General features: G+C 39.5%; 1 protein-coding gene across 2 annotated transcripts in view; it reads right to left on the reverse strand.

Moving 5' to 3' along the window:
* 5-HT1A (5-hydroxytryptamine (serotonin) receptor 1A) overlaps window positions 1-25967 on the reverse strand; it is a 74093-nt gene extending 48126 nt beyond the window's left edge. For both annotated transcript variants that reach the window (XM_070213095.1, XM_017158955.3), the window contains exon 1: window positions 25629-25967. The gene's annotated coding sequence lies outside the window, so the exon portion shown is untranslated. The remainder of the gene's footprint in view (window positions 1-25628) is intronic.
* Between the last annotated feature and the right edge of the window lie 854 nt (window positions 25968-26821).

Genomic DNA, 26821 nt, shown 5'->3' on the forward strand with positions numbered 1-26821 from the left:
GATTTTGTATACTTTCTGGTACATTTTAAATTTATTAAAATTCTACATTTTAAAATTATTATTTTGCTGATATATTTTTTAGCACAACTGTGTGAGGGTGGCATGCGAGTTCATAGTATACATTGCGGCGCCATAAAACCCAAAGCGAGAATGTTGCATGTTTAAAGCCCACACAGCTTATACTACCAGGATCGCTCTCTTGGTTAGCAAAGGGTTATTGCCAACTTTCTGATATAATTTGTACTGGCCTAAAGGTAAATCAATAAGCTGGAATTACAATGATGAAACGGCGATAAAAGGGCTTTTAAATTATTTTATTTATTTATTTCTCTCTTTAACTGCAGATGAACGGGAAATATGTATTTTGACTTTCAACTTGCAGCACTAAAAAATGTTTACTGCTAATGTGCAATTAAACTACGGCTATCAACTTCTTGTCTCAAAGAGTCAGTTTTCAAAAAAGCGGATGTTTGAATTTTTTTAGTTCGGGGCCTATAAAAATTACAGATTTTTTATACTTTAAGGCCAATCTGTTTTTCTCTTTTTGAATCCGTTAACTTGCAAGGCAACCGCAACACAACCTAATTAAAGCTGCTTGAGTTGAGTTTGCAAGGATTTCTGTCAAAGGAGCTCCGCTAGTCGAGTGATTTGGTTACGAATACCACTTTTCCTTCTGAAATTGCACCTTTGCACCTAAAAGTACTTTTTCCATTTGACTTAATTACCAGCCACTTGCCTTAGCTTTTGTCTGACATATGTAAACGATTTCGTATCTGCAATTGAAATTCAGCTTGTGGGTGCAATTTCCCAAAAAAAGACAGCCAGATCTACAAAGAGGAAGCGCTTTTAATTCCTTTGAGAAGGAGACGAGTAAAGAGGCCTTATTACGCAACAACCTGGGGTTTCTCGACTGAAGAAGCCTTTCGATCTGGCTGCGTTCAGAAAGTTCCAACCAAAATAACCTTCAAATGCCAGCATGCGCTTTTGCGAGTGGCCGTGTAACTAACGTTTTCAAGTTCAAAGTCGATTTAATGCGGAAGTTTATGCCAGTCCACAAGTGTTCAAGGTAACTACAGGTGAACTTTTTTAAGTCAAACTTTTCTATAAATTCGCAAAGCCAATTTGAACTTTAATATTATACTGCTTTTCTATTTTAAACTGAATTAAGATGAAAATGAAAAATATTTGTAAAAAAGGAAAATGGATAATAAATAAACGGCTGCAAAGTTTTACAATCGAAGTTAAATGATCTAAAATTTCATAAACCAATATTTCATTTCATCATTTCTTTTTTATTTATTTAGGACTCACTGTAGTATTACACTGGGAATGCGATTTTAGAACCTGGGTAAGTGAGCTGGGCTCGTTTGAAGTGCAGTTGAGTGTGAAGACGACACATGTCGCTTAAATGCACACCCGGCCGCACCTGTCTGATCCCCCCCACTCCCCTCCCCATCCCTTTTGGACATGGTGAGTGCACTTGTTGCGGTTCGCAACTTGTCCGGCAGTCGCCTGCATACATTATGCAAGAGTATGCCAACTGTTTCTGTATCTATGTTGGTGTCAGCCGTGAGCGAGTGCGAGTGGAAGTGTGTGTGCGAATGTGAATGTCAGTCGCTTTTTATAGTCGGCCTTATCGCATATTTATGCAATGGGTCCTTTGAAGCAGCGGCACAGGACGCACAGGGCCATAAATCAATTTTGGTTCACCGCACTCTGCTCCTGACCATGTCCCCCTCCCACTCCCACTCATTCACATTCGCATCCGCATCGCAGCAATTACGAAAATTGCCTATCTATGCAATAGTTGTGGATGCCGCCTTTTACTGCGAAATAGTTCCCAGGCACTTGTTCTTTTTGCCTTCCTTGTTTACCCTGCCAAGCCATAAATCAAGCAAATAACTAAAAGCAGAGGGTTGCGGCTTCAGTTTAAACTAAACGCTAGTTGAAAGTCAAATTAAAATGCAAAATATTCATCTAACCCTTTAATTTCAAAGTGTGTCGATTTTTAAACTTTTGTTGTTACATATATTTTGCCCAACTAAAGTTTAGAGGGAAACAAGGTTTTATGTAACTTTATAAAATACAAATTTTATTTTTGCGCTTAAAATTTGAGACCGAATGGAAATTTTTTGTAGCAGAAATCCATTTTTTGTCAAATGTTATTTGATCTATTGCGAATCCCTTAAATAAAGCTTACTACTGAAATGAACCAAAGACACTAACAAAACGAGATCTGATATATATTTTTGTAAATTTTTTAATTTTTCTTTTTTTTAATCCAAAAGTCCACCTTGATTTAAAAAGTCTAATATTCCAGGATATTCATGTTGATTTAAGTGAATATTGAAAAGCTCCCATTTCACTGACAAAATCGAATTTTCCCGATATCAGAGGATATGAAGAAAAAATATTTTAGGTTTTTCAACAGTTTTTATTTGATTTATTAATTTGTGCAAGAACTTTTCAATCTACCCCCTATGGTGCATGGTACATGCATTTGTGTTGGTGATGCGAGGGTGGGAGAATGGCCCATCAAAGTGCAGTTTTCCGAATGCAAGCCAGAGCGATGTCTCATTGTTTGCCCCCTTGCCAATGCCAGCTGTTTGCTGTACGTGGAAAAAGGCTCAGGGAAAACGGATGTCGGCGGGGCAAACTAAAATAAAGTAAAATAAATGGCATACATTTTTCATGCGACGCTCGATTTCATTCACCGCAAACTCACACACCCGCAAAGAGTATGAGTATATGTGCAGTGTGTGTCTATGTGTGCATGTGTGTGTGTAGATTCAGACATGACCAGACATTTATCAGTTGCTCGCATGCATTCAAAAGATACTAATGTACATATTAGTTCAGCTCTGTAAGTGGCTGCCGACCGCCCTTCGACTTCCTTCGTGCAACTTTCTCGGCATTCCAAGTCCCACTTCCGGTTCCGCTTCGCCCCCCGCTTCTCAGTTGTTGTTGTTGGGTTCCTTTTTGCACCATTTCCGCTTCATTTCATGCGCCATTTTTCTCTATCTTTGCAGTCGAGTGTTTGCGCCTTGTTCCCATATCCTGAACGGCCTTTCATTGGCCTCCTCCATCCCGCCCCTTTTAGTTTTTCCTCTCGGCTTTTCCTCCACTCAATTTCCCAGCCCGCCTTTCACAGCTCTCGCTCTCTTTTGCGGTTGCAGCTGTTATGTATACGTATACAGCTTCAGCTTTGGCGTCAGTTGAATTGCTAGCCCAGTTTTGTTTCCCATTTTCCATTTACCATTTCCACATCCACAACCATTTTCCCTGCCCCGCCTGCAATTGCTTTTGCCAATCAGTCTGCTGCAAATAATTTATATCGCTCGAGTCTGTGTTGGCACCTTGGTTAACTCTTTGGCATGTTTTATGGCTCTTTTGGGTGTGCGTTTCACATAAATATTGCCCATACGCCGTGTTGACCATGCGAATTGCATTTGGCTTAGTTTGTTGTTGTTGCCATTAGTTTTTGTCGAGGGTCCTCCGCTAATTGCTCATTAATATTCAATTGCCAACAGCTTTTGTTCAATTATTTAAGCGCAAGCTTTTCAGCAGAGAAACAAATTGTCAGTCGCCCATCCTACAATCCCCTCCTTATCCCCATCCCCATCGCCATCCCCGCATTCCCCAGCCATGTTAAACAATGCAAACAAACGAGGACATAGGAAGTATGCAAATATTTAAATTCCAGCTTATTTCATGTTCTGAACGCGGGCGTGAAATAAATAACATTCAATGCATTTTTTATCCGGGCCAAAGCTGAAAAAATAGAACTTGAAACAAGTAAGCAAATGCAGGCGTGCAGAAGTCGAAAAGGGATACTCTACTTGGGGTAATTTCGCTTATATGATGCCTGTCTAAAAAGTTTAAAATTTTGATTTACTTAAATAGTCATTTTGTTGTTTTATTGGAAATTTCCTGATTTATTACGCAGTTATTACATTTTTGTTAGAGGCTAAAGTCCTTAATATTTCATGCTAATCTCTTTTATGATAGGGAATAAAATCCCCGGAATTTCAGGGTAAATTTCGATTTCTATTTCCTATCAATGAAATCGGACGGATAAAAGAGCTGCTCGCTTTTTTTCGGTTAGCTTAAAGTTTTGGCCAGTGAAAAATATAAATATGCAACCAAAAGAACAAACAAATGCTAGAACAAATGTTGGCCATGTCGAGCATCAAATAGAATTGTAATTCGATTAAATATTTCGATACAAGCTGAAGTTTTGATGCATGCTAACCACAAGCCCATCAAATATTTAAGCTGTGTATTTCGATGGGAATTTAAGTCGCTTATTGGGGTACTTCGGCGAATTAAAGGAATTTGTAACAACAATGCCTCAGCGACGGCCCGTAATAAAATATATGGCCCGGAATTGTTGGCTTTTAATTACTTTTGAGCATCGTTGTCTGGCAGCTCACGCCCGTATATATCTCAATATTTTGCTTAATGTCGGGTCGGCGGCACGATAATAAATTTCCTCATACAATATCCTGCATTTAAATAACACTTCCTGCACCATGTCTAGGCCAAGGCATCCGTCCACGTCCATACGTCAGTCCCGATGCGATGCTCGACGTTTTCCAGACAGTGAAATGAATTTATTTGCCGGCGGCTCCCGGCTCCCAACCGAACCAGCAGGAAAAACTGAACTCCAGCAAGTGCACTCTGGTTCTCGACCAGTTGATTTTGCCCCGAATGGCGTGCGAAGGCACTTTGCTTCATTACTTTGTGTGTATATCCTGTTCAAAGGACTCCGCTTTCATTTCGGAGCGCCCAGAACTGTGCTACGGATTTTTGTTTATTTTGGTTAGCCAACTGAGGAATGGGAGCCGAGTCGAGTCGGTGCGCCTTCTTTGCCACACAATAAAAATTTATGAGCCATGTGCGTGTGCCAGTAGCCAGCCCTTTTCCTTTCACCAGCCACAAAAAATGGAAAAGAGAGTGTGATAAAGTCTGGCATAAATTTTAAATGTGCCACAACTTGACATGCTTTCTGTTCCCCCTCTGTTTCCCCGTCGGCACCGGCACTTTCCCTTTGCGATATGCAGGTAATGTTGCAGCTGCATCTGTGCTTTCCTCTCCGCTGTTTTGCATTATGCATGATTCAGCCTGCAGGTAGCGACTTTGAGGAGGTGTGGCGGCCACTTGCCACACTCCTCGATCAATTAGTCACGGTACAACACAAGACAGGGTCGCCATGAGGGAATTTCTGGGTGAAAACACCTATAAAAGGACTAAAGGCTATAAATCTTGCAATGGATTCTCTACTTTTATTTTATTTTAATAATTTGTTTTAATAATTTTTTCATTTATTACTTGAATAATTTACTTAATAATTTCTTTTAATTTAAAATTTTTAAAACTTATCTTCACAACAAATTTCCTACTTTGATTTATATCAAATAAAAACACCTCTTAACGAGGTAAAAAACTAGTGACGACCGCACCTTCAACATACAAAAGTTCTGATATCAACATTTGTGACGAAAAATTATTACACTCGTCATTAAATAGATTTTCTAATCTTTTCTCATTCGGCCCGCCGTAGCAAACTATTCCAGCCTTTTTCCCTTTACGGGCATTTTCTATTGCAGCGTGACGAATGAGAAAAGATTAGAAAGTCTATTTAATGACGAGTGTAATAATTTTTCGTCACAAATGTTGATATCAGAACTTTTGTATGTTGAAGGTGCGGTCGTCACTAGTTTTTTACCTCGTTAAGAGGTGTTTTTATTTGATATCAGAAGTTTTTGTTTGTTTACATTTGCTCTCATAGGAGCTAATATATACATTTAAATTTAAATTGGTCAATCATAATTTTTAAACTATTGTATTTTAACAAATTAAGTTAAAAAGGCGTTGAAGTATTTCAAAATACCTTTTAAACGAGGTATAGCACATGTCTGTACCTTTAGTAGTGTAGAACTTACAAACTAACGAAATTTAGCTATTTTTAGCTTTTTCCCGCTAAAGTAGCGGCTTTTTCCAAAAGTCGTAGAACAAAAGATTCCTATATGGAACTCTTAAGTGCAAATTTACTGATTCCATGACCCTAAAATACAGTTCGGATACCCTCCCACAAAATTCAATACTCAGGGAGCGTTAGTTGTTCTGAGCTGGCAAAAGTGGCTATTTTCGTTTCTGAATAACTTTTAAACGCGATTTTTTACATAAACATGATATATACCAAAATTTAAGGAATCTCAAGGGCTATACAGTTTAAAGTTGTAAGGAAAATCGTTAGAGCCGTTTTTGAGAAAATTAAAAAAAAGCTAAAAAAAAAGTTTAAACAAATTTTCTTTTGTTCATATCTTTTTAACTATTACATTTACACAAATTGCATATAGAAGGCGTTTATAGCATTTAAAAATACCTTTCAAACGAGATGCAGCACAAGTCTGTAGCTTTAGTAGTATAGAAGTTACGGCTTTCCGAATTTTAGCTATTTATAGCTGTTTTCCCGCAAAACTAGCTAGTTTTTCCAAAAGTGGTAGAACAAAAGTTTTTTACATCGATGTGATGAACGTCATATCAAATTTTCAGAACTTAAAAAACATATTTTGGACAAGTGGACAAGTGGACAAACTGACAAACAGAATTAAATTTTCATTTTGGGAAGAAGAAGAAAATCTTATTCTGGCTATAACTTTTGAACGGAGAGTCGGATTTTGACAAATGACCCCTCATTCGACGGGTATTTTCAAAAGAAATACAACTAAAACATTGCGAGGGAGCATTTATCCCCACCGGCCCCAACAGCTCCAAATTTCGAAATTTTCACTTTTTCACTTTCACCGCTCTCTCTCCCAAGCCAATTGATTTTCTTAAAGTCTTGGTATGCAATCCTGTTAGTTTTCGCAATACCTTTCGATAGGTGTATTATTCATTATGATCGGACCATCACAGTAGATTTTCATTTCTTCGTGTATATATATAGTAGTCGCCTTCGCACACTCTCCTGGTGCGCTTCGTCACTACATGGACTGCCGTCCATAGTGATTAATACCATATTTTAATAATTTAATTTAAATTTTTAAAAATGTTTGCTCATTTAATGGTGGATCTAAAAACTCGTTTTTTGGATCAAAGTTTTATTTAACTTTAGCTATAATCTTCAGTATTTCTAGAAAAGAGTATTCCAAAATGCGAATAAAATTTATTAGACTCAAAACCCCGTCCCATAATTATTTTGCACATTGCGCCTCTGCACGGAGATGATACTCCTTCAAAGGATACGCCATTTCAGCAACGTGAGCCCACTTCTGAAGATGGCCGGCAGACAAGAAGACTGACGCCTCCCCTATAAAGATGATTTTACGCTTTTGCGCACAATTTACGAAAAAAAAAATAAAAAAAGTGTATGAAAATGTGTGTGCCAGTGCCAAGATGCTTATGTATGTGTAAAGGTAGCGCAGCGGCTCAAAGATTTGTGTGTCGGCCACGTGTGCGACGTGATTTCTTTCTCATGCAAATAAACGTGTAACAAATGGCGGGGGCTCTGATTTTGAAGGGGTGAAAAGTGGTATTGAATCTGTATTTAATACAGGCAAAGTCAGCCGGAGTTTCTGTGCTTTAACTTTGAGAATGGAAAATGGAACCGAAAGATTATAAGAATTTAAAATAAATAATTTTACCAGAAGAATAGAAGAGTATTTTAAAATATTTTTATAAAGAGAAAGATGGAACAATTAAGGATTTAAGTGCACAATATTTTGTAGCTTAAACCATTGGCTCTTGTACTTCTTAACCCGCACTTAATACGTATCGTAATTTCTTTTCGCTTCCCTCTGGCTTATCTTTAAGTCCTGAAAATCCATTTAATGCCTTAGTTTCTGTAAGAGAAGCTGTCTTAATTGGCTTGACCACTGCCCTGACTGACAGTCGTTGCTTCCTCCGTTTTAAGCCACCTGCACCGCAGGCGGTCTGTCAGACACCTGGCCACCACCACCACCACCAGCGAAACCCACTGACCCCTTAAAGAGCCGCCGGCACCACCGCAACCACTTCACACAGGTTGACGCCCCGGCGAGGGCTTTGATTAAAAATTTATTAATATTAAACTTTGCGCTCGCATTGACAGCCCGCGCCGCCCGCAAATACAACAGCCAGGATATCCAACTAGCAGCTACTTTGCATAATTGCAAATATAATCGGCCCAGACGGTGGACAACTCGGTGGGCGGAAAATACGAGAGGGGGAGTCGCTGGCTTTAATTAAGTTGTTAATATTAATGAGGAAATTGTCTGCAGCCTCTCCGCCCGCCGGTGGTCTGATGTTTGATTTTCATTTTGTTATTAATCAGCTTTTAATATATTTAATTAAGTTTTCCGCGCCGGCCGAGCTAAATATGTTGAATATTTCAATAAACAGCAAGCAAAAGTACCCGAGGGGCATTCTTCTACTTCGCATCCACTGGATGGATGCGGCTAATAATCGTTATTGAAAATAGCAATCCAACAGATTAAGCGAAGAGCAGCAGCCCGCAGGACTTTTTACTCTGGATGGGATTGGTATTGGTTGTTGGGTAAATATTATTACCATAGCGTCCAAGAAACTTTTATCGACATTTAAAGCAGAGCACAAAGTTTCTTCCCCCTCCTCCCCCGGAAAAATGGCAAACTTTTTGCTCAGCTTCTGAGGAATTTTTTTCAATTTGCTATTGGGGAATTTCGTTTTCTTCTCCCGGTTCTGTGTTTTATATTGCAAAGTTTTTTTGCTTTCTTATATATTTTTTTTTCGGTCCATCCCATCGACAGAGCTTCATTGGCATAACCCCCGAGGCATCGTTCCACTTTCACTGCCCTCATATGTTTGACACTAACAGATGGCGCGGGGCAGCTGCTCGTGGTCCTCGTTTTCCCACTTTTCCTCACTGTCCGCTGCCCTCGATCTGTGGACGGTCACTTGTCATCTTGAGTGGTCGCTCATTTGTCTGCACAGCTTTTGGAAATTCGCACTTTATTTACGCAACATGCTGTCCCGAGTCCAGGGATACGATACCGTGTTTTGGTCCTGCTCCTAGTCCCTCGACCGATGTCCCTCGGCCGCCAGGCCAATTCAATTTTTCATCTTTGCCTCCCCGGCAGACCGTTTATCTTTTGATTTGTGTTTTGGCTTCTCCGCTCCGCTCCTTCGTGCTCAAGTGTTTACAAATGATTTGCTGTCTTGCTTGTTATACTTTCTTCCTCGCCAGTCGGGACCTCAGGTTTTCCTGCTGCTGTTTTGGTTTTTTGCTTTGTTTCGCTTAGGTAGCCGCCCCCCGAAAATGACTCGAGTGAGTTGTGCTTCCGGCTGTTTTGAAGCTTCTTGGCTGCGAAACGTTTCAATTGAATCGACGAACTTGGAGGTGCGAAGCCATCAAATGCCGCCAGCCAAATCAGCCATCAGCCAAATCGCCCCTACGACTCATTTGCATGCGTTTGAAATTGAAAGTCGGGGTCGCCGCCTTCAAAGCACGAAAACCACCTGCCCTGGCATTCTTAAAGTCAGTTTTAAGTACAGACATCTAGCCGCAGGACAGGGCGCCCAATCGTTTTAGGAGAGTGGCCAAGTCCGAATCCCCAGTTCGGAGATTGCGAGTCGTAACCAGCGAAAATTGAGGCCCTGTAGAACTGTCCTGAATTTGGCTCCATTCCAGCCATTGTCAACTCGTTTCGGGTATCAACAGTGCACAGAAAAAAAAGGAAATAGAATTTTAGGAAGATTAAATTGTTTAAAGTGTCGATGGCACCTTTAAGACATCATATTTTGTAGTTTATATAAATTCATATATTCTCATTCCCTTAAGTTCATATATTCTCATTCCCTTCACACTAATAAATACAGGATCTTAAAAAAAAAAACAAAAGAAAAGAACGACGTGGCCAAATGGATATGCGCATGGTAAATATATCTCTCTCGGAGATTCTCAGACTTGAAAAAACAGCGAAAGAAGCAATGTGGTGACTTAAATTAAGTGAGTGAGTGAAATAGCGCTTAAAGTTACACGAGTGGGAGTGTCAAGTCAAAATTGACACCGTAAAACAACAAATCAATCATAGTTTCATATAATGTTTTTTTTTAGGACTCCTACCCATTTTTAAATGATACATCAAAAAAAAAATAACATCTTTTTAAATTTTCAATCGTCAATATTTGTACTGTATTTCATGGATCCCTGTTGAAAGATACATATCTGTTTAATCCCTGTAACCCAGATTTTTCAGTGTAGGTCCGGCGGAAGGTCTCCGCTGCTGAGCTGCTGAGCAGCTTAATGTGTGTGCGCTCATGTCGACGGATGCGATAGCTGGGCTGCTTTGAATCTGGCGCCCGACGCTCGTAAAACCAGAATATTGGGTGCACAATGTGGGCTAAGGTTGTCGAGGGTGTGGGAGTGGGTGTGAGTGTGGGTTTGGGGCGCTCGAAAGGCGGAGTGCATTTTGTGGCTGTGCGCAATTAAATAAAATCGACTTGTGCAGCCAGTCCCTCCACCCCACACCATCCGAACCACCCACAAAAGCACCCCTCGGCTGGCCTTGTCATTGTTTGCTGATGCTGTAGTTGCAGTTGCCAAGCTGCACTCAATGTTTATGAACAGTTGCGCTCGGCAATTGTCGTTTTAACTGCCAATGCCATGAAGTTTTAAGAGGCAGCCATTTCTGTTGCACTTGTTGTTTGTGTGCTTTGGTGCAGAGAACTCGAGGATTTAGGGAGCGGGCATATGCAAATCAATTGCTTGAACACTGGTACCTCCCACCTTAGCTATTTCCCAGCCGAAGTTCAAGGCGTCGGTAAGCGTGTGCCTTGACCAACAAATGGCAGCATGATGGGCGAATAAGTATGAGTTGGCCCAAATGCGAATGGCCAGAAGGAAGATGGCAAAACAATGAAGGTCCTCAACCGCAAAACCCTGAACGAGAGGTGCTTGACTCCAAGCAGTAAAGTGTTAAAGTCGGTTTGATTCACAAATCTTTGAAAACCAGTTTGCTCTTTCGGTTACGTAGTATTTTTTTTTAAATTGATCTTGATTTAGTTTTATATTTTTCTATAATATATAACTAAATTGTTTTTATCTCAGTTTTCAACCTGTGATTATCCAAGCTTTTCCTGTTGCTATTTTATTTCCTTGCCAAATTTATTGAGCCACTCTCGTAAAAATTTCATTGCAGCCACTGGCATTTTATGTGCTAAACAATACAACGAACACACACACATGCACACAGCTGTACGTTCGCACACATACCAACGAGCGGCAAAGCCATAACAAATGAAAAGCAAACTTGCGGCTTGACATTGATGAATGCACGATGAGATTTATGCTCTGCCCCCTTTATGTGTGTGTGTGTGCCTATCTATGTTCCCGTCTCAGTAATTTTGTCTCTGTGTGTGTGTTCTCTCGCACTCACGCACACACAGGCAGGCTGTCTGGCAGAAATAAATGTTAAGTATACGCATAATAAGCGCCACACTATGTCGTTGTTCCTGCCGTTCACCCTGCCTCCCATTTGCCCACCCACTTTTCCAACCTCCTGCACCTGTGTGTGTATTCTACTCATTTACGCACTTTAAGTCGCTGGCTCAACACATTCACCTGTGTGTGTAAAGGTGGCTGCCACTTCTCTGTTTACCTGGCAAGCTTGGAAAAAAGTTAAGCAAAAAACTAGGGAGAAAAAACCTCCCAAAGCGAAGGAGAAGCAGACACAACACTTAGGCGATAGGTATTCCAACTATTTGCTTCGTTTTGAAACCAATGATATAGCAAATGAATAAATATATTTCTTTTTATAACTAAAAAATGCAATTTTGAAAATCCCCAAAAATTAAAAAACAATGGTGCATTAAAAAATATTGTTTCAAATAATAAAATAAGTGTACTTAAAATAAAAAATAGAACAAAAGTGTCTAACATTTTAAATATTTCTTAAAATTCGAATTGATATTTTTCATTTTCATACAAAATGAGGAAGTTTTATAAACTACTTCCGTGATATTTAAGCAAACACTGCCCTTTTTTTGCTAGCATATCCCAGTTTCGTTGTGAGTCGGCTGGCTAGTTCCCCATCCGCAGTAGTTGCTGTTCTGGCGCTTTTATTTTTAATTGTTTGTTTATTTGCTCGAGGTGGCCAGGGGCCATGGACTGCTCCACTGCTGGAGAGCAGAGTAGTATGGTCGTAGTCTAGGCTTTGGACAGCTTTGTGGCTCTGGCTCAGTTCTGCTGTGCTGTGCTGGGCCTTCCCAAAGCCACGGCATTACTTTCGGTTCTGCCTTTGGCCCTGTGATTCACCTGATTATTGTTTTTCTGGCCGGCCAACTGCAACTGTTGCTGTAGCACTTGACTTGACAGTTTTAATCGCATTATTATGCAACGAGGGGGAGTGTAAGACCAGAGTCCGGCGGGCGGTAATGAATGCCAAATGTCGGGACCTTGACCCAAGGCAGTCCAAGTGCAAGTGCAAGACCGAAGCCAAATGGACTTTATTGTGTTTGGTCAGTGGCGAGTTAAGTGGCAAATGGCAAATACCAAAAGTTGACTTTAATTTAGGTCCAAATGGATCTTCTTATAGAGCTGTGGTATGTGTATGCACTGTGTGTATGCTCAAGCTAAGTGCAGACGATGTGCATTAAGGAGCAGCTTACCTGGACGGAGCAATTAACGCTCCAGCACCAGTAATTACATATGCAGCTTTCGAGGGAGTGCAGAGGAACAGAAATTAATTAAAATGCAATTAATGGGGCTGCCGCCCACTTCAGCTTGTTTCCTTTTAATGGTTTATTTTATGAAATGGCAGCCTTAAGTGCGTTGAACAAAAAATGCCAGCAAATGAAAAAGAGCCAAGCAACTTAAAAAAATGAGTAGAGTCGAGTGGCTCTTACATTGCGTATACGCCGCGTGTGCCTTTTTCCAAATTCCTGCCACATTTATTTGCATTTCTCCACCAGCTGCCTTTTCCCCACGCAGTCGAGTGCACTTTGCTTAATTGATTACGCTCGAAAAGGGGAGCGGAAAATGTGCATAAAGAAAGCAGTCAAAGCTTTTCCAGGTATTCCACCAGTTACTGTGCAAATCATAACATGACATATGGCATAAAAGACCCAGAATAATACACTAAAGAAATTAGTCTGCTATTGCTTTAATCTTAAATTCTATTCAATTTTTTGGTCCTTTATTTCTATACAAATTTTCGTTTAGTTTATTGCAAAAACTTAAATATACTTCTCTAGTACATATGTATTTTGCAAAAGGCACTGAAACTAAGCCATATTTCGACTTCCATAGGCTTAACTTTTACTATTAAGCCTATTAGTTGGTAAAATACCTTTGTGTTTCCATTTTTTATATTCATTTTGTATAATCCCTTGACTAATAGTTAAAATTATTCAACTGAATTGGATTCAATAAATTCGTTGACATTTTAGGAGTTAACTAACGAAGTCAATGTGTTATAATCTAATATTATTTATTTGACTTTTACCAGTGTTTTCCTTTACTATTACCCAGTAAATAGTTAATGTAAATTTATTTACCAAAAAATTAAATAAGTTTAACTTGCTGCCATTTTAAAGCCCCAACAGGTAGATACGCTTAAAGTAGGTCTGTGGGAATTTAGCCTGTTTCTCAGTTTTATTGCAGCTGGCCCAAAGCTCTTGCCAAAGCGGGAAATCTCTCAAAAGACGGGCTGCAAACCATTTGAATCACACACAGAAAAAGGGTTTTAAGGGAAATGGATGTGTTTGTAGAATGGGGAAGTGTATGGGGTGCGGATTGACTTGGGGCTTCCATCATAAACAAGCCGCCCCATTCAAAAGGGCAGGAGGCAGATGGGGCGTGGTTCAGTTTTTTGGGCATTCAGCCTTTTCTGCTATTATTAAAATGTTTGGCTCATCGTCCTTTTCATCTCCCTGTGTGAGTTTCTGTTTTCTTTTTTTTTTTGGTTTAACTTCTGCGTTTATGCCAGGCAAACATGCTTTATGTCTTCTTTGGCTTATGTGTTTGTATATAAAATAAATATGTATGTGTGTATATAGAAATCTGTGAGTTCGTCTGCATTACGAGTGCGCGTATTTTGCGTAAACAATTCGAGTTGTGAAATTTGACTCCTCCTCGTTCCTTTTCGGTTGTCCCTACTCTAGGGAATCCGTTTTGTTTATTTCCCTGTATTTTTTATTTTTACTTTTTTGAGGCTTCCTTTGATTATGCGCCCTGTGTGCTCTGCTCTGCCCGCTGATGTTTGCTCCCAGTTATGGATTATGTGACCGTGGGGATAGATGACTTTTGCCAGCCCTCTCGATTGCTCACTTCTCACCCCGGGGACCGCAGTGATCCATGCGAGGACCCCACTCAAGTGGAAATACTTATGGAGTGGAAGCACTTATAATTAAAAAGCGAATTCCTGTCATTCGTGAAATATCTTGGCAAACGAAAAAAATATCCAAACACTTGGTAAACATTTCGACAAGTCAGCAGAGTAGCGGCATCTTGGAATGCGTTTGTCACGGGACAAACAGGTGTGTTCCACCCACCCAAGGACCATAAAACGCAATAATAACGCACATGAAGCATATTTTACACATGTCTTTGTCGCATTTATCACAATCAGCACCAGGCCAGGGGTAGAAGTTAGATGTTCCCCAACCGTCGACTGAAAAATACTTAAGCAAACACGTCGCATTTTGTGAACTTTTATTACATTTTTTGCCTCTCAGCTACCCAAATGTGTTTGCCAATTGTTCGTCCTCGGTTCGTCCTTCTCCATCGGCATTTTACTCTCCGGTAATGTGGCAAAGTTTTAATAACTTGGCCCCTGTGTTCATGCACAGGTGAATAATAAACATGTTGACAGTCATAACGTTCTTGGGGAGCACTGGTTCAACACATGTCAACATGTGACGCCAAATGATAGCCTCAGGTGTGCGGGGGGAGGGCATCCGGGTTTTGGGTAAGCGGCCAAGTCAATAGCCAAACGGCTTCTGGCTAATAACAGTCGTACTTCATTAACTTCTGCTCGAATGATTTTTTCATTGCTAATGCCAATGATGTTTAGTTGATTATTTGAGTTGGTAAAAAAAAAAGGTATTCATTCAAATAACAATAAATATATTGTACAGCACACTTAACTAAAACTTATTAATAACTTAATAAAAACATGCTTTTAATAGTTTTAAGTATTCAACTCGTATGTAAAATCTTGAAATTATTAGAGAAAATTAATAATAAGTAATTAATTAATGTACATTATTAATTTGCTGCCTACCTTTTCGAACTGCGTAGTAAAGCTAACCACAAATATTTGCATGATATATTTAGGAATTTTCCAGAAGTTGAACTTATGCAATGCTTATGTAGCATTCCAAGAATTCCTTTATTTAATTATTGGCTACCCTAATGATGTATTCAGACGAAAAGGCAAACACCGCTTACATGCCTATGATTAATGTTTATAATGCAACTCAAATTCCCGGTATTGATTGAATATTAAAGTGCCGGTTACGCCTCTGATTTTCTTACTCCTTTGCTAGAAAATCTCCATGACTAGAAATTCAATTGAATTTGATGGGCGCGCACGCACATCGCTCATACGCAACGTGATCCTGCCATGCCGGCAAACGCAATTTACGATTGCAGGCATCGATGGTGGATGCATCTGAAAATTGATGAATCTCGTCCATGGACGCAGTGCAGTGGTAGATTGATTAGTTGCGTTGCCTGGCTACTAGCACGTGTGCGGGTGAAGAGGGGCTTTTTGGGGGTGGGGTGTTAAGGTTAGTGGCTGGAGCGAAAAGTGAGAGGCCCGTGCGAATGGTGAAAGCACTTGGAACGCGTAAAGCAATTAACACGCAATTACCATTTCCACTTTGCCATGTCACAGTGTTGACATTTCTCACGATTCATTCTCGTTTTTCCGCTTCTCCCCTGCTATTCCCATCTATCTATCCTGCATATGGGAGTGCGTGTCTGCAGAGGGTGTGGAATATGTGGGCTGTGAGCGGGCGTAATTGGCAATATGTCTGCGCGTGAAAACGCTGCGACCACGTTGTCGCAGTACAATAAAAGAGAATAAAAAAATTGCAAAAGTGAGAGAATGTTCCGCGAACCGAAATGGATGCACACTATCTGGTTACATTTTTCTGAAGAAATATTTATTTTTTTTTACAATTCCTAAGAAGGAGTAAATATTTTCTGGCAATTAAAAGGCGTAGAATATTTTTATATTTACTCGTATTATTTAAATTATTTCTTAAGAAACTTTAGTTGAGTTACTTTTAAATTTTAGAAATTCATGCAAGATTCTCGTATTTCTTTCTAACTATTGTTTTTCTAAAGCTTTTATTTTCTATATATTTATTTGTACATTATTTATAACAGCGAGTTGTTTAAAAAGTGAAAAAAATAGAAGAAAATAAATAAATATTTGTATTATTTAAAATAATTTAAAATTCTCCAAGGAGTTCATGCACATTAAATAACAAACTTCCTGACAAATTTACAATGCCCTTTGATAAGGTATAGAAAAAGCATTGAAACACTGCGCTAAAGTGCGGGGAAAATGCTTTTGGTTGTAGCTATATGTCAAAGTGAACAGATAACAAATGACAGGACACTTCCCCCAGCCCTGGCCAAAGCCGAAAAGTGTTGGTCAAAATGATTTGCTGGCATTGCTGGGCTGGCTGTGCTTGTGCCTCTGATTGTTTTTGCTGCTCGCAGCTCGTTTGCTTTGTTGTCCAACTGAAATCACTCAAATTGTCACTTGCCCCAATAATTAACATTAATGCGTGCCCCGACTTCGCTGCTGTCTGCCAACATAAATAAGTTGGGCAGAAGGCGCTACGCATCCCCGACAATTGCCATCTGCCATCTGCCTTCTGCGGAGGAGTGAGTATCATCAAGACCATGTTTGCTTTTTAATTACTTTGTTTACTCGCAGCCAAATCGAGGCATAATTAACTCAAATGTCTCTGCCTGCCTGGCGGCGCAATTAAAGCCAAACTTTAGGCATTGCAGTTGACGACGGCGCTCACTTTGAAGTCGCGCAAAACTTTACTTTACCTGATCACAAGTTTAGCGCCATAAATTTTGATTTAATGGCAAGGGGCAAGTGGCTCAATCTTGAGGTAGATCAGGCAGAAGGAGAGGAAGCTAATTGATATAAAGTTCTCTTGATTCCACTAAAATTGTTTCCTATTGATACTTCACTTTTCCAGTTCTTCGATTTCAATTAAGAATATCGCAGCACCTTGAACGATTATATTACGATTTAATACTGAAATTTCATTCAAATAGAGGTGCATATGAACATGTCGAATTAACAACTTAATTTTCAATAATAATAATAATAATATTTAAAACTTTTATTTAATATTTTTATCTTGAACAAATTAATTTAATATAAAATTATATATCCTCATAGTCTAGATATTGTGATATTTATTGACAACTCTATTTCTTTATACATATGTTAGTACTATTTTTTATTTAATATCATTTAAATAATATTGCCACCCCGATAAGCTCTCATGATAAAATATTTGCTTACCCATTTAGACGGGTATTTCGGTGGTCGATCTATTTCGTGCTTTATTTATCAGCCATAATTTTTGCTGGCAGGCCATAAAAAAGCGAAAAGTTTTGTTGACCATAAAACATCGAAGAGAAAGTTGTGCATATTTATGTGCATAAGTATGTAGTATACAGAGTGTGGATGGGAAAGCGTCAAACTCTGTTCCAGTTACAACAATACTGGGCCATGATAAAGTGCCAAGGGAAAGTGGATGCTGTTGGTGTAATTTGTGCTTCTAGTTTTGTTAATTTTACGACTCCCTCTCACTCCTTCGCTGAGTGTGTGTATGGGTGTGTGTGACTGTGTTAGTGCGGCGGCCATTAAATTTTGACATATGCTGCAGGCAGACATAAGCTATTGCTGTCTCACTCTCGCTTACTCTTTGCGGATTGCAATTTACGAGCTTTCTCTCTTTTTAGCCATTTTACATTTGGTAAAACAAACACGTTTCCATTAAAAAGTCTGCGTTTGATGGCAAACCAAGAAATTTGGTATATGTTTGATGATGATGATGGGCGGTGGGTCTAAGGGGGCGTGCGCCTTTCGGTAGGCGTGGCACTCGCATATACACAGCTCAAGGTCAACTCAGCTCTGTGCCAAATTACGAGTAAAAAGGGTGAAAGAAAAACACTTTTTGCATGTTTGATGCAGTGTTGCCCTGCTCAAAGATGAAGAATTGAGGGGAAAAGCGAAGGACGACTTGGTCCGCCCCCTTTTTCCAACCCAATTCGAATTAGCCCGACAAGCTGCGGACATGAGATGTCTGCATTGATACAAGCAATTACCTTTGGCAACAATTAGACTCGGATTTGTAATGACCCTGTAACGGCGGCAATTAGATGAATCAACGACATATATAAAGTATATATATCCACGAGTAATTGCTCGGGTTTTAGCTGCTCAATGCGGAACGTGGGCCAACTGAGGATTGAACTTTAAAGGCGGCCCAGAGAAGCAAGCAACGCTTTAAATTATGCATGGGAAATACAAACGAACACAAGCTTCAGCACAAAATACGAATGCAAATGTGTGGGCGGGCAGGTGGAAAAGGGGGTGGCTGCGGAAAAGCGGAGGAAAGCTGAGACGTTGGGCAAGTTCAAATCGCAGCAGATCCGTTTTGGAATCTCGTTTTGCAGAGCTTTCACTTTGGCATGCTCCCATTTTGTTGCTGGCCGGAAAATTGGGCACGATGCGAAGTGAATTTATTTTGTCATTTTGCATTTGTGTGTGTGCTTGCCAGTGTGTGTGAGCCTGAGAACGATAGCATTCTTAAAAGGACTCAGTCGCATTAGAGGCGAGATAAATATTTTGCCCTGGTTAAAATATTTGTATCATATTTGCCTTCAACTCAAAGAAATTGGACAAATTTTTGCCAGAGACCCCTGAGGGATTTATTTTTTAGGAATAGCATACCTATTTCGCTCGTAATGTTGCGTGCGATTCTAAAGTTGCCTAAGACTCTTGATTGTGGTTGCTCTCGTTTCTAATTTCGACAGAGCTCAGGTCTCACTGTTTGCGGCTAAGATAATTCCACTTTCCCTGGAAATTTATACGAAATTAGAAAATTGAATACGCCCAAAGTCGGAGTCAAAGCCAGAAGGCGAGGAAAATAAGGCAAAAGAATGGGCGTTGCGAATTGGAAAATTTAATTTGCAACGGCCGAAGAAGTTTCTCCAGCAACGGGCATACAAAAAAATACAGAAAAAACAAAAAATATAAAAAAAGCGTATAAAAAGGAAAAACAAAATCAACTGACAAATCTGCACACAATACGAGGACATTGTCATCCTGCTCATTGCTTGCCTTTTTCCCCGTTTTTCCCTTATCCACCCGGCCGAGGGAAACCCGCCTTGGCTTATTGCTTGAGGTTTTTCCTCCTTGGTTCTTTTCGTTTTGCGGGTTTTAAAGACCCGTCTTAGCCGACGCTCGCTTTTGGCCATCTCCGTCTGCTGCCGCTCCTTTTGTTCTGGCATTCGTTCTCATTTGGCCAATTTTTTCCATTTTTTCCCGCCATGGTTTCTGCTCTGCCGTGGCTGCTCTGTTCTGCGCTAAACCAAATTTCAATTATTTTGTTTGTTGCCATTTTCATTACGTTTCGCCTTCATAGTTGCCGCCTGTCAGCGTGTAACAAAGCGTCGAGCGGCAACTTCAAGAAGCAGAGCCGAAAAATGGAACGAAAAATGGAAAATTGCTTATAATGCAAACACTCGCACACACACACACTCACTCTCCAATGTGGAGCGGCCATTGTCCGCAGCCCGAACCCTTGCGACCGCCCGAGGCATCCACCCCCCTCTGTTGCCCATATTTTGTGGTTTTGTTTCGCGAAAGCAGCGCCCCTTTAAGCGACATTAAACTGTTCCAGTGGCATAATGAACTGCCCATTGCACCGTGAAAAAATGTTACTTAAGTAGGTCATTAATTTAAATCCCCTTTTACTTTGAAAGTATTCCTTAAGTATCTACAAATACTGAATTAGTTTTTGAAAGATTCTATCATAATATAATATCATATTGTATATTTGCTGAATGATTTAGATTATTTACACTTATACTAATGTTGCCTACAAAAAATAAAAAAATTTTAAAAAAAGGTAAAAACAACCGAATACAATTTTTTTTAAAATGCAGAACACTTGATATAGGAAAAGATTTCCGGAAAATAAAAGTTTTAAAGGAGGTTTTCTGTCTAGATCTATAAAATCATTAATGGATCTGCCCTAAAAACTAGTATAAATACAAATATATAAATATTGGATTGACTTTTAAGATAAATAAGTAAATAAAAATTTCCTAAGCTAAAATGAGCTTCATGAATTAAAAAATTATGAGTACAGTAAAGTCTACAATTATCTACAATTTAAGGTGCGCCATTGCCTACATTTTAAAAAAGTAACACAATATTCTTCTTGGTGTGTAAATCTTGTTTAATGTTTTTTTTTAGAAAACCAAATTCTGATGTATTTTTCAGAATGAGCATATACAAATAAATATGAATAGTATTTTTAGCGGTGTGTTTACTGGCACTACTACATGGTGCAGAAACAGCAGCAGGACCATCGATGCGTGTAGCCTGTGCTTTGATGTGTGTGTGTGGCTTCCACGGGTTCCACCATGTCCTCCATGCCCTCCGTGTCCTGGCAGCATTCTACTGCCCCCTGTCAAATGCAGCCTTTTGTGTACATTTCGCTGGCTTTGCTGCCATCTCGCTTTCATTCCTCTTCTATTTTATTGTTGTTTTTGGTTTTTGTTTTTATATTTCGCATTCCCTTTTTTTTTTTGTCACACACACGCGATTCCTAGGCCAATTGGTTTTGGTTCGAGCTATGCTTAAAATTCCAGACACTTCTCGGAGATGTTTTCAAATTGAAACTTGATTATGTACTCACAGACGGACCTATCCCTGCCCCTCCAGCTTAGCTTTGCATCCATAGTTGGGGGTTCTGGTGCTCCTTCCGTTCGTTTCATTTCGGCACGCTTTATCGCGCTCCGTTGCATTGTAAATATTTTGCTTAGCCGCGCTTTGACACCAGCTGACACGCAAACGCCGTGGCAAAATATAAATAAGTCGCCGCTGCCGCTCTGATAAACTAAGCTCCTAGTGTACATAAACATACGTATATATAGGGGCCCTCCCTTAAAGTCAATTTTGAAATGCGGGACTCGGACTTGTCTGAAATGCGGAGAGCTTGCTTTTATGGCAGTCTGCTGTTGGCCATTTTTGGACTCTGTTCGGTGCAAAATTTAAGCTTTAGTCAAATTTTATGCGTCGCTTTCGGAGTAGTGAATCAAGTATTTTTCTTATCTGAAATAGGTGGTTTTGTCTGATAGGAAATTTAAGCATTTTTGTTTTTAATGACAATGCAAATAAATACAAAACCAATTATAGTAAGTGGTAAAATTATGTGATATTAACCTATAAAAAATAAACGAATCGATATCATAATCTGGTCTAAGACCTATTTTCTTTTTTTCAGTCGTTCTTACAATAGCGATTAAAGTTACATGAGTGGAAGGGAGAAACCAACATACAAAATTCAAACTGGCCATCTTAGAACATGTTGTTTGCATTTCGAGCATATCAAGTCAAAATGTATACCTTTATAAGATTAAAATTGCTTTAATGAACAGCTGTTTAAGCTTAGCTTAAGTTATAAAAAATATTCTAAAGAATTGTTCAATAAAATTTTCAGTTGGTCGACAATGGAAATAGTTAAGCTCCGAGCCAGGCAAAATGTTTTTCTTATTATTTCCATTTATGTCCTTCAGTCGGAGTTTGAAAAAATACTTCTTCCATCGATACTCGCTGGAATTTAATATTGTTTTCACCACTTATAGTCGGTTTGAATACAAATTCGCATTCTAGTGTCAGCTTTTCCAGTTTGCTTTGCTCTTGCCGCGCTGACAGCTGCCTTTCAAATGCAAAATATATTAGTGTTTTCCTATTTGAATTCTGGCTGGCCTTTTTATTTGTATCGCTTGTGCTGCATTTCGCCGATCAAGGACTTTGGGCTCTGGCATAAACATTTGTGCTGGAAATGTGTTTTTAATGAAGCCTTCAACCAGCCAGCTGACCGGCCTAATAAAGAGTGAATGGCGGTGACCCCATCCCCAAATTTCACCTTTCCAACTGACGACTCGTCGTCAGGTCGTCAAGCGGTCGTCAGAATTCTTGGCTCCGCTTTTGTTCGATTTTCCCTCGCCTTTCCACCGGTTTTCTCCGATTTCCCCTTTTCGGGGCTTTTATGGGTTCTTGCCGTTTGCCACCGTTTGCTTTTCCCTTTTCAATAAATCGCAAATGGCAGTGTGTCCCCTTCGCGGAGCAGGGTTTTCAAAATAAGAAGGCGAATCCTTGACGGGCCAAGTTTATGCAAAGTAGCTTTTAATATGTTTACGACTAAACATTTTTCGGCTGCTGCCGGTTTCGCATCAGGTTAATGTCTACTCTTCGTCTCGCTTCACCCGTCATGCTCGTCCTTCCTGTCCTTTCCCCTTTATTGCACAATTTTTTAATAATTTCTGCCCTTTTAAAGGCAGAAATATTAAACTTTACTGCTGCGGCCGCACATTTCCCTGGCTGGCGCAGCCATTTGATTGTAATTTATTTCGCCGTAGCGGACTCACAGTTGAAGTGGCTTTCGCATTAAAATGGAGCGCTGGCGAAAATTAAATGTTAATGGAGTCGGATGTAGCGGCGCAAATATATATCTTGTACATTTTTAGGTACACAATCTACCCCCTAGCCCCGAAAAACGTTGACAGTTCCATTTCCATTTGCAAAAGTTCCACAAATTTTGTTGTTTTTTGAAATTAATTAACATTTAAGCTGCTTAAAAGTTTCTGGGTCAGTGCCGAATTTAATATTAAACAATTCTGAGGCTGGATTGAGCCAGTCTTGGGCTAAGCAGTCGAAAGCGACTTTGCCCAGTGAGGTCTAAATTTGTTGTTGAAGTTTTCTGGGGGCGGACAACGCGGCGTATGCGTAATTCGCCGCTGGTCAAACACATGGCTGGCAATTGTTTAATTTATGCCGCAGCACGTTGGCTGCTGAGCCCATTTGATGGCTGCAGGGGATTAATGCAGCTCACCGACTGACTCAAAAAACTCGGCTCATTGCCGCAGCCGACGCCCAAATGTAGGCAATAAAAAATTTTAAACCCTAAATTATGCACAGTGAGAGGAAAGCATCCGGGCCCAAGGGCCTGTGCATTAGATTTGCGACCCAAAAGCCAGCCAAAGTTTCAAACATTGTTCGCATAATATAGGAAAAGTTGCACATAAAGGGAGTCGGAGTACTGGAGAGCGGAACGTGCTACTTTGCCACTTGATGATGAATGAAACACCTCGGGCATGTGTGTGCCTCGTTGACGGTGGTTTATATTTGGGTTATAGCATGGGTTAAGGTCCCGACCGCTCTATTCTTTTTATGGGGCTCACTACTCTGAACCACGGCTTCTGTGGCAACGTTAATCTTATTTGCCAGGGGGAGAATGACTGCACGGCAAAAAAAAATACAGTTCTAAATCAATTGAGGGTTACACCAATTTATAATAAATTATACAGTATCAACTCATTTTTTATTGACCTGCTATTCTGCGTTTTTTAATAAGCCTTTCTATATTTTCTGTGTTAATTCAGGCAGCTAATATATGATTTGTTATGCTTATCATATTAGTGATTACTGACTTGGAAAAATAATATGCTAATTTTTCTACCTCAAAGAACTTGATTGTGTAACGTTTTGCTTAGTTAATAAGCGTACTAATAATAATAATAAAAAGTTATTATAATAAAATATTATTTTTGTCTCGTTTTAACGAAAAAAGGTTAACATATTTTTCTATTTAATAACCTTAAATGAACACTGTAGTATACAAAATACACCAATGCCAAAGTAAAGCGGAAGATGTCAATCATTTTTGCCCAGTGCTCATTTCGTGTGCGTAAATAAAAGTAACAAATGTCGCCCAGAAAAACTTAGCGCCAAGGGCGCATATTTTGCCTACTAAAAGCATGCCGGGGATTTTCCCAACTCAGAGTAGAATCGAGCCAAGAAACAGAGTTCCGGATCCCGTGCGTGTGTGTATGGGCGAGTATGTGTGTTGGCCAAGTTTTGGTGCGTGAATTGAATGCAAAACTCGAAAGTTAAATATTTCACGCTTCGTAGGCAGACAGGCTCTGCTTATTTTTTTGTCAGTCTCTTAAATTTAATTAAAGAGACAGCCGGAGCAAATGCGATTACATCACAGAAAACTTTCAACTTTTGCGCCACAGGAAGGGGAAACAGAACGAGAACTGCCAAAAGTGATTTGCACAGTTTGAAGGATTAGCAGGCAGCAGCTTAGGGCCACATCCTCAGCCTTAGTTCCTCAGCCTGCCCCACAATCTGGATCTTCGCCTGCAGCTGTCACTGGCTCACATAAATCTAAACATTCTGATGTTCTACACGCTGGCTGGCATGTCAAAAGCCGCCCGCAGCCTGCGACTCAGGTGAGTGACTACCTGTCCGTCCTCCTCGTTTCCCGACCCTCTTAAAAATCAGATCCTGCCAGGAGAAGGAGGCTTGCTGCGAGCTCTGGAACAACATATCTTTGCATACTTGATGGCGCATAATGGTGCAAAAAATTGTTTACATGCATAGAGCAACACAAAATGTTTTGCATTTACATAATTTTTGACTTTTCAAGTCGCAGCGCATTTTTCGTAATTTTTCCCTGTTGCCCTGTGCAATCTTGTGAACCGAGTGAAAAACGGGAAAATTTCGTGGAATGAATTATGCGCCTCTGCGACTGCCAATCAAATATGCATGGAAATGTTCCCGGGAAAAAATTAAATCCATCCGCAGCTAGACGAAATTAGAACAATATAATAAAGGCCATCCAAATCGTAAAATTCGGCAAAACCATTTTAAGCTCGTTTAATTAGCTAAAATCATGTTGCCAAAAATATGTGCACCATGTTTTTATCGCAAAATATTTATTTCCTAATTTTCTAATTCTCATTAAATGTTTCTGCCCATTTAGTTTCATTTGTTTAATTCGCTATCCAAAAACATACACAACTACAAGTTGTAAAGTTTCGAAGAATATTTGTCTGCTTCTAAAAGTATGAATATAAATATGTTGACAACTTTTATCTGTTTTATTCTATACTTTTCTAAATTAATTAATAAAAAAATGCACAATTGCAACATTATTGGGAAATTATTGACCCAATAAAATTCTAAATAAGCTAAAATTAGCTAATACATTTTTGGCTAACTTTATTATGTATAACTAGTTTTACCAAATTAAAAATTACCGTTTAATTGCTTTCGCCTAATTAAACATGTAAGAATAAATTATACAACTTATTAAGTATTCAGTTTATATTTTTTTTTAACTCTTGGCACTTGATATTCAATATTATTTTTTCAATAAATTATCGTATGAGTATTTCACTTAACTGATTTTTAATTTTTTCTTAACATTTTCATTTGTTTTACTTTCTGTTATCAATCCAAAATTATTAAAAATACAGTGTTTCATTTTTTTTATGACCTGTAATATATTTTCCTCTACTTAAACTTTCAATTACTTACTCATTTATTTGAATGTTCTTTTATTGCTTCGCTTTCAGTTGGTATGATATTTTTTGTGAAATTTTCGATGGCTTTTGCTGGCATCGCCATTAATTGAAAATGCCGCCAAAACTTTGTTTGCACCAAGCTCATGCTTCACACGCGCGCTGATAAGAGCGTTTAAAGTTGGCCAACACGCACACACCCGCAGCGGCCGCGCACACGGACACGGTTACTGATTGAGCCCACACACACACACTCAGGAATGGCAGAAATAGAAATGGCTAACGCGAGTCAGTCGCTTGGCAATTGCTGGCCTGATGCCATGGGCAAGATGCGAAAGTACGTCCAGTTGCGCGCTGTGCCATCGACAAACTGATGATAAACGAAAACTGTTTATCAGCAGCAAGCGTCCGCTGCCGCCGTTGGCAGCGGCAGTGGCAGCGGCAGAGGCAGCGGCGGCAGCTGCGACAGCGACTACGTCATAGCCAAGGCAGCGGCAGCGCCCGAAGGCGTCCTCGTTGGTTCCTGGCCAACACGAAGTCCCGTTGGGCTGCTCTCTTAGCCGAGTGGAGAGTTTTGCTCCAGCAAAGAGCGGTGCGTTTGTAACTCTCCGCTCTCTTAGACGCCTTATCAGTTATTGGGATAGGCTCAACGGCCAACTGATAGGCGCTTTCGGCCATGTACCCAGCGACAGGTACTTTTGCCCCGTTTTCACGAGCCAGACTTTTTGGAAGTCCAAAAATGTTAGATTTCAAATATATTTAGGAATTTTTGGCAATGCTTTTCTACGTTTTTATTTCGAGATTTTAAAAACTTTGAATAAAATTAAGTTTTTTTAAACATATCAATTCGTCGAGGCTTCTAAAGAAACCTCTAGAGTAATTGAAATCACTTTAACATATATCTGACGAAAAGTACAAAACACAATATTTTATACGATGCTTTTTTTATGCTATACAATGTATACATATGTACATTTCATTTTATAATTCCTAACATTGTGTTTTACTTCCATTAAAGTCGTAAGTAAGAGTAACAAAGAAAGCAAACACTTCCAGCTCGTTTCTATTATTTTTGAACAACAAAGTTTAAAAACTTTATAATATTGCATTTTGAAAAAAACTTTTTTTTTTAATTGAATGTACATTTTTTGTAAGTTAAACTTAAAATCAATCATATAAAATCCATGTATTTTATAGGTAAAACCTAAT

This window comes from Drosophila takahashii, chromosome 2R (assembly GCF_030179915.1).
Source record: "Drosophila takahashii strain IR98-3 E-12201 chromosome 2R, DtakHiC1v2, whole genome shotgun sequence".
NCBI lineage: Eukaryota > Metazoa > Arthropoda > Insecta > Diptera > Drosophilidae > Drosophila > Drosophila takahashii.